Source organism: Varroa jacobsoni, unplaced genomic scaffold (genome assembly GCF_002532875.2).
Source record: "Varroa jacobsoni isolate VJ856 unplaced genomic scaffold, vjacob_1.0 scaffold_1171, whole genome shotgun sequence".
Taxonomy (NCBI): Eukaryota; Metazoa; Arthropoda; class Arachnida; order Mesostigmata; family Varroidae; genus Varroa; species Varroa jacobsoni.
In genome coordinates, this window is record NW_019214073.1 from 99,726 (window position 1) to 112,881 (window position 13,156).

Below are 13,156 nucleotides of genomic sequence, written 5' to 3' on the forward strand. Positions count from 1 at the left end.
CGACCCATTACCAGCGTCTTATTAGCTAGTAGCAGTTAAAGCTAATTGTCGTCCAAAGCTTGGTTTACTACCAACTTTCTCTATTTTGTCAATTGTTCTTAAGTATGTACCTTGATTACTATAATCGGTCAACAGGATTCATACCTACAAGTCCTATCCATATTTATAGGCTCATACTTTATAATTTATTTTAAAACAACATTTAAAACATAATAACAATATTCTCACCTGTCCTGCTTACGCTAAATGTACTAATTCTAATTCCTCAGAAAGGCTCATTCATTTGGATCTCGCTGTCAAGGAAGATCCATTTCATAGCACTGGTCACCTGTTTTTAAGTCGTGATACTGTGTCAATGATACGTGTGTGCGTTCGTATACTTGGAAAATAGCCCGTCTTGCCTTGTAGATATATATTTAGTGCTCGAAACATAATTGACGCGGCTTACATTTTTTTTAAAACAGATATTAGGTCGTCCTTTCCTTTCTCATCCTAACTAAAGCACTATTCTCGGACCAGCTTATTCAATGTCAATCTTCGCCATGCTCTTCCGATCATGGTTTCAGCTGAGCCAGCTGTAGTTATTTTCGCATATTACTTCTCTGATTTCAGAACAAATTCCTAGTACTAACAGTTAGCAAAGCGACATTGGTACGCCGAAACTAGCTGAACGATATTTCACACGGGTTACAGACATCTTTCTCCTCACTTTTGGCTGAATCTAAGCTAAAGACCTCAAAGTCAGAAAAAGGCATACAAAAGGGACAGAAAACAACAAGTAAACCAATTTATCGATTATTAAGCTTTATTTCAAAAACGGTGGCCCCTCTCTCTCTCCTTTCCGAACCGCAGTTATTGGAATTGGTTTTTGGTATCTTTGTTCTATAAATGCGCAGACCTACCGTGGATTATTCATCCTAACAAGCTTGCTCCTACCTTCATTGTAGGACGCATAGACACTGGTAACAAGGTAAAGTTTCAATCACGGAAAGCCAAGCTAATTTTCATTTGGCAGCCGTTTCTTTGACTTTCAAAGAAACAGACAGATCAGGCAATAGTTGATCTGATTTTATTTTACGTTTGGAGGCCAGGTTCTGATCTTCGCTATAGGCAATTTGCGGTTTCGTTCGTGCTAATGCGAGCTCAAAAGGTAATGAACGCTTTTTTCAAATGTTCTTTTCCCTCATCCCTCTGCAGTATTTAGTGAGTGAAATTTCATCTCGAGTTCGCGTTTTGAAGATGAATGCCCCTCGTAAAAAAGGAAATCATTTCATTCATCACCTACAGTGCTTCATCTTGCATCGAGATCAAAAGGCTACCATAGCAGGCTCGATATAGTTATTCCTATACCGATATAGTTATTTATAGACGATGCTGTAACTGCGAAAATTATGCAAAAGCCGGTTTGCTAAATTGCAGGACGACATTTTGAATTTGGAAAATGTGCTTTGCTTGGGAACCATCCGAGGTCGACTAAATCCTAGATGGCGAACAGTCCTTTAATTGGTCAAGGAGATAGGCTCGAGTATCATCGAACATGTTGAATCAATAAAGTTTTATTAAAACTTGGGGCTGGGCTGACCTGTTATCCATACAATACGTATGAGCGAACATGGCTTTTCTTGCCTTTCAACATCTCATCTGAAATCATGCATTACTCAGCTATAAAGAGAAGTTCTGGTATAGAAGTTTACGGGTGATGAGAGACAGTACATTTACGTCAACATGAAGAATTAGCGGTTTCGCCAGATATACCTAAGCCTAGATTCAGACCAAATATTCGTTTGAGAAATACTGTGATTTGAGTTCAACTTAACTGGAAGTGTTTTGTATACTGGGAAATGCGTAATACAAACAAAACACTCGACAATAATCGTTGTACGACATAGTTGCATTCAGTTAGCGAGTCGTGGAACATAATAGACCAGAGAGGCAAAACAGACATCCTTCTCCACGACAAGAGAGATGTTATGATATTTAAAAATAGAGGCTTGTGTTGCCTGCCGGGAGGACGTACGATCGATGTTCTGCAAACGAGAGAACTCTCGTCTTTACGTAGCCACCCCTATGTTGAAAACCATAATATTTTTTATATTACTACAATTTTAGAAAGGCAGTCTTAATTAATACGGCTCTTGTTTTTATGCAAGCGGTGGTTCCTATCTAAATCGAGAAGGTTATCGGAATTTAATATATTGACGGAAAAATTAGTTAAGGAAACATGCGCGTTCACTAACTTTTTTGCGTAAAGAATTGGCGAAATCGAGCCTTGAGACATCCTACGATAGAGATCGCTGGGTAGCTATTGCAGATTTGAAAGCTAATAACAATCCAAGGCATTCGAGCTATTTAAGGAATAGCCACTACAACCTATTTCCATGATTGAAATGCGGTCGGACCATTAAAACCGGCGGCTCTATGATGGTAACTAGCTGACCGAATATAATTGTTGGAGACGAGCGGATCTCTGATGCAGAAGTTAGGCTAGAGGAAACCAGTGACTGCTCAGTTCAGTGTTTGTTAACGTTGATTTGAGAGAGCAGGTGGGCCTGGAACAAAAGAAGCTGTACAGCACTAATCAACGCTAAAGCAATTAAACCGATCGGTTTGTTTTTTCGTATGCGGCCATACCTGAATCCTCCATTCGTTAGGTCACGGCACTTATTGGAGTACCGCTCGTATATATGCCAATCTAATACGTCAGTAGTCACTGGTGGAATCACTTGCGCAGTAAGTTGATGTCCAAACAGGCAACAAGACCGGCCAACGTGACGAAGAGTGAACGCCTAACAAACGACCTAATGTCAACGATATGGATGTTCAGCTAACCAAATGCCACACGCGGAGCCGGTTACTTCTCCGTTATGTACTTCCGGGACATGCAGTGCCGCCCCATGTCTCCAGTACCGTCGGCGACTATGAAGGTCCGCTCTCTGTTTTCTGATGAAGGGCCTGGTCTAAAGGCTAAGGGAAATCGGGCATAGGGAAGTTTAAGCATTATTCTCAGTGATCCAAAGTGTTCCTCGCTGCTGCCTGAATACTTCCAGCCCTGTCGATTCGGTCGAAGCTGCCCGGCCGTTTCGTTGTCGCGCCAGCTGCTTCGGGCGCATTCCACACCACTCCGACGATAACGATATCGCCACTACCGGCAACGCCATCCTAAATCTGCCTCGTATCTGACCTGATCCGCGCGCATGCCTGCCTGTTTCGGCTGACTTGCCTAGGTCCAGTTAGTAACTCATGCTAGCAACTCGACATACCCTTTTCTGGTCCTGCCCTCAACTCTATGAACTCTGCGCTGCCCTCTTGTCCTCCATCGCCTACAACAGGCCAAATGGTTGCACGCCAATGTGGCCTGTTGCCAACCGACCGCCAGCAGCGCCGGCCGACTGAATCGTCTCTCATACGCCCGCTAAGAAGTACCGGGGAGTTTTCCTAAGCCCCTGGCCCTCTCCACTTACGGTTCGTTCGCCTTTGCGGCTTATTTTTCAGACTCTCAGGGGGGTCTGTTCTCTCTTGTTTACCTCCGCTTCCTATCATGTTAGTTCGTTAGCATCGCTAGCTAGCCTACAACCTTTCGTCCCTTTCCCCTTCTTCTAGCGGGTTAGGTTTCTAGGGCTTAAATTTCAGACGATGAAGTTGAAAACGAATGCGAGCTCAATGCCAACGCTACCTGAAACGTTACACGCCACTCCTGCCATCCGCAGCCAGCCACCGACCGTGTTGCCAATAACTTGCCAACATCGCTACCGCTGTCGATGCACGGGCGTTTACCCCAGCTTCGTGTGTTCGTATAATTTGCTCAAGCCATCGAAGTAAACTGGCCGCTAACCTATGGAAGGCGAAGCACAGCACAGCTAGCCGTAGGCTCGTCGGCTGCCCGATTAAGCCATCCCATAACATAGCCACCCTTCTGATAGTACAAAAAGTCAATTCCCCATCAGAGCAAGAGGCGAGGGCTTAAGCGGGCTGATTGAAAGGCAAGATAGGGAACGAAGACGCCGTCAACAGAGAGGCGGCGGCACAATAGATAACATTCGTTAACGTATCTCAGTGCGTTACTACTATGCCTGCTTCTCGACACAACACTTAAACGTATTCTCTCGTCTTCCAGCCACTTTCCCTGTTATTCGGCCGACTTATATAGGCTCATAGTTTCGACTTCGTTCATGTTGTTGCCGTGAAAATCTCTTTGAAGGTAGGACCTACCGTTTTACCACGATACAGAGTTTGAATTGCTAGAAACATCGAAATCATATTATTTCAAGGCGCTGATTGCGCATCTATAGGATTAGTTTTTTTTCATTCCGTGAGATTACAAGTAAAACCATCTCTAGCCTCGCAATACTGAAATCAGCGTGATGCACATGCTCAGTAATTGTTTTACCTTGTCCCATTGACAAGGTAATACAATTATTGAGAAAATGACAGTTTTCAACTACTTTAATAAAATCAAACTTAGGCGCTTCTTAATTTGTCACATATCCTAACCATCATCCATTACAACTCCCGTTTTTAGCAATGGCCACTCGCTGGGAAAGGCATAAGTCTACCAACGATTGACGATAGGCATGATTTGTTCATTTCACTATTTGGGATCAAACATTATTGGGGCTTTTGCAATATTTACATGTGAAGATACAGCGCCGCAACATCAAGTTAATGGGTTACTTTTCCGAAAAAAGGACTCCATTGGATTACCGGTGTACCAATCACTGGCTGTTAATGCACCAATTTTTTTTTATATCTTATACTCTTCAAACCTTTTCTTTGACTCGAATGAATTGTTATATATTAAATATCTGTTATATTTTGGTACCTCTAGATCAGCTCTTTATATTTGGCTTTGTTTACATAAAGTTTGAGTACGCTGTCACCACGACCTTGGTAACCATTATCCACTTATGAGCGCAAAAGAGGGGTATTTCACGATTCCACAGGATTTGTCAACGAAAAGTACTAGGATATTAAGGAGGATCAACTAAGTCGTTAGGCTTTAGACCTTCAGCACCACGCTAGCCAGATATAGTCAATCATCCGGCTAGAAAAAAGCATATTTTTCCAAGAGCAGACCTGTACTAGCACTCAATGGGAAACGGACAACAACAGCAGTAATAAAAAGCCTTTCTTTAGGTGTCTTCTGTGTATATGTCTACGCACCAGAAGTAGATCTTGAGGGAGCAGATAAGTTTGCCTTGGAGATAGGTAGACAGAAGAAAAACGACTTGAACCTATCTGTTGTGCGTTACCTGGTGGCCTTTATAGTTCTACTTTCCGAAATCTCGAGTCCGTTGTCAGCGTAGGACCTGTAGTTTAGAAAGGCTCTTTCAGCGTCACCGTTTGATCCAGAACCTCTCCGTTTTCCTCTACTTTTCATTGAAGACACGGACTTTCTATTTCCGCTCTATAAGTTTAGAGCATCTTGACGTCATTGATTTTAAAAGCGGACTAAACGGCTGAGACGCGACGATAGGTGCATCGCTTTGATAGCATAAGGCAAATCCTATTCGCAAAAGGTTTAATGTAAAGAAGCAATTGAAGGACTATTAAGGAACAAGCTATCACCTTAAAAAATATGTACAATAAGTTTATTGCATTGATTGAAAAAATTATAACCATCAAGATAAAAAAAATCTTACTGCAGGCTAGAGGCACTAATCAGAAAAACGTTACGGGTGAATGGCAAGGGTTATTATCTAACAAAAAGAAAATGACTAATGGTCCAAAAGGGTATTTTGCCTAATCAGTTGAATCTTTATATTGGTGCCTAAAATACACAGAATAAAAATACATTTTTTTATATTAGATACTTTTCGTTTTGGAAATTTTTTACTTAAAAAACGTCAGTGGCAACAAATATATCCCGCGATTAATACTGAACATACCGTAGCGTTATCGTGCCGGTAGCAATATACGTTTATTTCAAATCAAGGCACAACGTCTTGTGGCTCGAAAAATTCATATACTGTTTTTTTTTTAATTCGAATGCTTCTAAAATGTGTAAAAAGCCATTCGTACGCTTGTTTACCTAATTATCAGTTACTTAGAATCAGCACTCTCAGAACCAATGCATACACTTGGTGACGGCCTTGCTTAAAATTTTATGTGGTATTTTTTTGAGGTAAATTTTTTGAAAAAACTCTATAGTATACTAGAAATCATGCACGGTGTATATGTACGTTTATCTTCAGTGTTCGAACTAAGTGCGTCCAGTTCAGTCAGTTCAAGTAGGACGATTTACATGAGCAACAAACGGCAGCGTAAAAAATGTTTAGTTTATTGTTCACAGAGAGAAAATTCGCTTAACAAATGTGCTTTGCCCATTGGAGGTGATTCAATTCACTATCACATTTTAGGCGACCATTTTTTTTTTAAATTTAATCTACGACTGCACGGCGTTTCGAAGTTACCTGGCTACTCTTACTAGTTAGAGAGATTTTCATCTGTATTGTGTCTGTATGAGACTGTCGATAAACGAATGTCGGACATACCGTTTATACTTGATATTGCGACCCACTGCCTGTCGTTCTACTCGATAGGGAGCTCGTTATTCCAAAAAGGGTGACTAGTATCTATAATGTGGAATGCTTCATATAAAAATGGCTTCTCCGAATAGCTATTATAATAAGCAGCCCACATCAATGGTACTAAACATCTGTGTGGTCAATTAACGTTTGACGCTATAAGAAACTAACTCTAGGAATCAGTATTTCTATGACCAAATCTAACCTGTCGTATATGGACGCCGCAGAAGTTTATTATATTTATTCTATAAACGATACAAAAATCATATGTCTTCCCGTTCCATTGCATTACTTAACTTACCCACTTGTCTTATCTAAAAGATTAGGCTTACCTAGCCCTATAGTTTTATCACTTTGTCGCTTCAAAGCTTCAGGGAAGTATTTGAGTGCTGTGGAAATAGAATTTAGATCTTCAATTTATCATTCCTACCTCTCCGCCACTTTGTTCTTGATTGGAGATAGTGAATCTTTAGGGCCTGTCGGTAAAGAACGCCTGTGCACCTAGAACTCGATTCGGTACATGGCGGGCTCGTCTCACGTGAATCGCGCTTTCGATGGCTTTTGGGCAGATATTGGGAGCGAAAATAGCCGAAAACTGCCTCCCCCCTCGTTCGCCTTATATAATAAAGCGGCTATAGCGCACTGTCCTTAAGGAATACCTATGTTCCGCTTCTAGTTTATATGACGTTTATTTAAATGCACATAAGTAACGTTCTCGACGCATAGGAACAGTAACGCACGTAAGCTGGAGTTCAAAAAAGTTTCCTCGATCTCAATGGAACTTTCTCACAGAAGGACATGCCGTATATGAAACAAGATGTGCACAAAGGTATCAGAATACGTTCCCTGGTTACGTTTAGAGTATTACATTACGTATACTTTTCCCTACGTTATATAGCCTTATAGTCAGTTGAATTATTTTTGCAGCTTACTGACCCGTTCTCGGAGCTGTGGATACGGCCGTATTTAATAAAGTCGCAGGAATTTTAAGCACGTGCTGGGTAATATCACACGTTTGTAATGTATATGAGCCATAAAAATTACACACTGTCTCCATAGCAACGTAAGCCGTAATACGGCCGAACTAACGTTAATTATATACACCTAACATTTCTGACGAATTGTTCGTTGGGATATTTTATTTGCGTTTTGTAGGCTATCTATTGTACTGCAGATTCCGGACGGAAAAACGTCCGTTTATTGCGTAGTCGCTAGATCGATAATCAACAGCTATTTTTCTGTATACGCTGCCAAAATATAGTTATACAAAATGATTCATTGCCTATACTTTTAGGCGTTTCGTTGCTAGTAAGGACTCACATTTTTTAACAGGAGCAACCTATTTTGCTATCCAACCTTTACGCACCCATACAATCATTTGCAGCCAGTTGTTCTAAAACCGCTCTCCAGCAGCCTAGTATATGACACACCAAGATACAGTCAAACGTTACAGAAGGCTAGTTTATGTCTGATGATATTGTTCGAGTACTGACTCATCATGCCTTCGAATAACGCTCCGATAAGGCCATGCCGTTGCACATATGCCTCTGTACTCCTCACATACGCAGAGCTGACCTTTTCTTCCTTTTGTCGCTTTACGTAGATCAGCCATCTATATTAGCGATGAGCGCCACCACATTTCCCTTGCTCTCGTTGTCGCCGTCGTTGTTACCGCCACCGCTCTTAAACTTGGTCTATGGCTTTTCTACTTTTAATTTTTGCTGTGTTCGGGCTTCTCTACTGGCCTCTCATCGTGTGTTCTCTTGTTTTTCTTAGTATTACATCAGCATCATATATATGATCAACGAGTGATATCATCTGAGAGCGATCCGCAGACGACCCTTGCCCGTTCCTATTGGTCTAGAATGAAATTTATTGTCATGATTGCCCCTTTGCTTGATTCTTTTCGTTTCCTTTCTTCTGAAGCCTTAGCGGGATGTCTTCTAATTTCCTAAGCGTTTTATCGTCGTTCGCCTCTAAAAGAAACAGCCTTAATGTGTGATATCTCAGACCCCACGTTATTTTTCCTGATTTCTTGACTTTCCTCTATTGTGTTGTCCGGTATGCAAGTATCGCAAAAGGGTGAAACAGGTCCCGTCGAAGTTCCGGTTAGATATGTCACTGTGTGGTACTGTGCAGTGTAACCTCAAGGGGCACTGAATGAGTGTTTGGGCAAAGCCAAGGGGCCTAATGAGGGCGTATGGGCATCTCCTCCATCACTAAGTTCTCCTCCTGCTATTCCCCTTGTTACATCGTCTCTCTCTCTCTCTCTCCCCCCCCCCCTTTTTACTTAGTAGAACTTAGCATGATTCTGCGTCAGTCGCATCTTGTGCTAATGTTTTCTTCCGATCCTTTCTCTTTTGCCGGCTCTCATTCTGTCTATCCCCTTCGTTTTTCCGCGCCGTTGAAGAATCGTATCATTTGTCTCTTCCGTTTTAATAGTTCCTCGCTAGCCCTTTGTTTTCAGCCCGTCTCGGGCTGTCCCATGCCCTGAATTTCGTCCGCTGTTCTCCAGAGGCTCCATATTTTTCTTTCATTGGTTTAGCTACATTCATGTTTTTGCTACGGAAAGGCGACAATAATCGTCCCCTTGAAGACTTTTGCTCCCTGTTTAGGCCTTCGGGTTGCAGGCCGAGGTTCCAAAAAGAAAGCATTGCCTCTCCTCACTGATTCCAGCCATTTAATGATGTACCCCTATGCTTCAATAGCTCCGTCCGTATTCTCCACTAGTCGGTCTATAGCGAAATAAACCACTTAGTTTCTCATCCCTCGTTGGCATTGTACTAACATGTCCAGAGTAGATCCTTGTGCTCTTTAGACAAAAGAAAGGGGCTGGCGGAATCGCAACGGTAGATTGTTCGACCACGGGTCAATGGGCATCCAAGAAAAACATCCGTCATATCTGTAGAAAAACAACAGTTGAAGGAAAATCGAAACAAGAGTTAGGTAGAGAACCTTTCTCACTTCCCTCAATCCCAATAACCCACAAAATATATCGAGATCAGTCAAGATATGTATTAGCCTATATATGTTTGGGGGGTTAGATTCGTATTATCTCTTGAGGTTATTATCACAGTAGACTCCATAGACTATAATCCCGTAGACCTGTACAGGATATAGAAGCTGGTGCAACAAAACAGTTCATCGTAACTATGGATAATATCTTAGGTTCCGAGTTGTAGTTAAAATAAAAGCCGAAATAAATGGCCGTAGCTAGTAAGTATAACTAAAAGGCATTATGTTAGTGCCGGGTCGACAGGAACGGGGATCGAATTTTTGACTGTAAACAGACAGCTAAATACGTGATGCAACACAAATCAGCTTCCTACAGTTCCCAAAATGTGTAGGAAGCCAATTTGGGAATAATTCGCGAGACACTTCTAGAAACGCATGTCGGTTACCGGCAGTTAAGTTAGGGTGCTAATGGGATATGTTACACGTAATTTAATCAAGCTTTTCTAGTGGTTCACTAATGAATGAAGTATTCCAAGCGGAGATAGATAGACATACATTACAAGGTGGGACTTGAAAAAGCTTACTAACTGTTTTTCGTGGACTATATATATAGTTGCCTTAATGACTGAAGACACAAAAAAGAGCGCCGTGCATACAAACACAGAAGATATACGCTGAGTGTGATTAGAGGATTGCTTTTGTTTCAGGTAGCATACAGATGCCAGCTTCGAGCCTGATGTCAACGGAGATGAGTATTTGAAATGTGGCGTCCTCGCAACGGGTGCCTGCTACAGTGCGAAGAGACATGGAAAGATGACAGCCTCTACGTGTATCTAATGAGCGAGTTAAGCGTAATAAGACAGAAGCCGGATTCAATGTATCATTGGAATTGCCTTCACGTACCGTTTTTGTTAAAACAGATTCAGTGTTCCAGTCAAGCGGATATATGACCATGGAGAACTGGCGATCTGGTATCATACAAACTTTAGGTCGCTGCACTTGTGCCTCCAAGCTAATTTTAGGCTCTGCCAAACAACTGCTAAAACAGTTCCAATCAGCATAATTAGCTCCGAGATGAACGAAGCGATAGTCGACATTGACCTTACTCTCCTGTCGAACAATTGCTTCATGTAGAAATAGTTCCTACACTATTACGGCGAAGCGGATACTCTCATCTAAAGGCAGCAAATCTGGATTATTGCTCTCGTTGTGTTCCGATACCGTACTCAAATCGAACTTTGCTTTGTTTCATTACTACCATTTACGTACATCTAATTGAACCCACTAGCCAACACAGACGACGTTAACGACAAGTAGTTTTCTAGAAAATATACCGCCGCTATACGTCGTAGATGATATTATTGCTAAGCACAATGAAATTGAACTATAATAGCACGAGCATCGTTATCCGCTATGTTTTTCTACATGAGAAAAGCCACTCTTCGAACCACTATCTATACGTAGTTGTTTTCGCCTTGTATTGAGTTAAGCGTAGTTTTACTTCGGCGACGGGAAATCGATGCTCCTTCGTTTGGCCGCAGATTCTCTTCATTCGATAGTCTATTCACATTATGGACGCACGAAATCGGCCCCTCTGGCTAGTTACCGAGAGCTCTCGGTTCGTTAGCTGGCGAGGCTAAATTCGGTTCGTCGTTTATTAACGTTGCATCAGTCCGTACACACTGAGCTGAGACGAAAATTCAATTTAGCGATCTTCACACTATGTGCTTGTTTCAGTCGCCACATTCTATTGAACTATATCGAAATCTGCCTAGTCTCGCTCCCAGCACACAGGCCCGGGCTACCAGCACTTGAACTTGATTCGAGGCCAGCGAGGAGGAAGAGTGAATCGAGCGTAGAATTATGTTGAGCAGCCCCCAGGGATATGATACGTTGAGATTACATTGTCATTAGCTTTAACGGGCCGTATGACAATATGTGTAAGCTTCTACGATATATATATATATATATATACGAATATATTACGATATTTAGACCTCGAACGCTAAGTCCAACAATTACAGATAATCTCAATCCGACAAAACGGTCGAGTATAAAAACGTAATTTCAGCCGATATTGATACGTGTATTGTGCTCTAATTTATGACCTTGGTCCGACACCGGAAAAAATCCTATAAACGTGTATTTTAGCATATCGTATCGAAACGTCTAACATTGGTAATCTGTCGAAACGATATATTGTGGTATATGTATAAGGACGTATTATTTATTTAAGTCGAGTCTTTTCATGCCGTCATGACGCATGGAGACATTTTTAGTGAAACACTGACAAAAGCTTCACTAGTATCTAAGCATGCATCAGGTGCCCATGCACGTATATATATATATATCGAAAGCTCGTGATAATGTTTGGCGAAGATTTGCTCTTAACTGCTGCATATAGGCTGATTGACTGCCATAGTATAGGCGCTACTTTGGCAGAAGTGGATTAAGTAAAGTTTTCGAAACGCGCCTCCGTCCCGTGATGTCCAGCCTCCAGCACGACAACGCTGCAAAGCCCACAGATGATATGCCGATTAAGCAGAAGCAGGTAGGACGAGGCAGGTAACGATGGAAGGAGCAGGCATACTCACCAAATGATTCCATACGCATCAATGGCACTGTCGCAGTTTTGCAATTTGCGTCCCCCAGCCATTAACCCTGTGCCATCGTGCACATCTATTTGTATGTTACTGCACGTCCGGGCTTGTCTATAACCGCTAATGATATGCTAACAAGCAACGGAGAGATGCTAGTCAGATGAAATCCAAACAGGTACTAGCTTAGGAACGATGAAACCGTTCTACTGAGAACCATTAGTACATGTTATCTAAATACCGCACAGCACAACCGTCATATATTAAGGTACCGAACATGTTACCCGAACTGGAAACCGTCCGCTACAAAAACTAATAGGAACGGATGCCGTTTGCGCTGCCTAGTGCTTTAAATTTCAGCTTTATAATTTGATTAGTATAATCGATACATCTGATAATTGATGCAATGGACAGTCTTTGGAAACAGCATACGTAAATGTCACTTTTAGATCTGGTTCCGTTCTGACTATTGTTTTTCAGCTTCTAAAATTTAACGGTTACACAATAAATCACGCGTCTCCACAACGTAAATAGTATAACCGATAGCAAAACAATCTTGTAACATGTTAACTAGTTTAGTTATCGACATACGTAGTGGATGCGACACCTATATACATGTAGAGATCGGTGCACGTTCTTCATCCATCTGCTGTAACGTTCTTTCAGTTTTGATTCGACCGTGTGCTCATTTGCCAGCGCCCACTGGAGGCACTAACACACAAAAATATCGATACGCATGCGCATGGAGACGCATAGGTGTTATTTCAATCCTTGTCTCTCGCGCACTCTTTCCCTTTCTTTCAGTTAGATCCCCGTGCGTACGTTGCGTGCCTTGCCAGACGTTGTATACATTGCCAACTTAACCTGTCAGAGTGATGTCTTTTTCCGGCGCTCGCTGGCATCAGCAGGCTGCGTTTCTGATATTGCCGTTTGCGCCTGATTTGCTTCCTTCTTTTGCTTCCTTTTCCACGCCTCGAGGACTGCTTCTACGGGGTTCTTCGGGCAAGGCCGTTTCAATCGGGCCAAGGTCCCCCATCCCTGTTAAACAGCAAGCTTTTACCAGAGTTGGAAGTACTTCCA

The 13,156-nt window shown here is 42.0% G+C and overlaps 1 protein-coding gene across 2 annotated transcripts in view; it reads right to left on the minus strand.

Moving 5' to 3' along the window:
• Window positions 1–5,566: 5,566 nt before the first annotated feature.
• LOC111267339 (uncharacterized) overlaps window positions 5,567–13,156 on the minus strand; it is a 30,747-nt gene continuing 23,157 nt past the window's right edge. For both annotated transcript variants that reach the window (XM_086971267.1, XM_086971265.1), the window contains one exon: window positions 5,567–9,426. The gene's annotated coding sequence lies outside the window, so the exon portion shown is untranslated. The remainder of the gene's footprint in view (window positions 9,427–13,156) is intronic.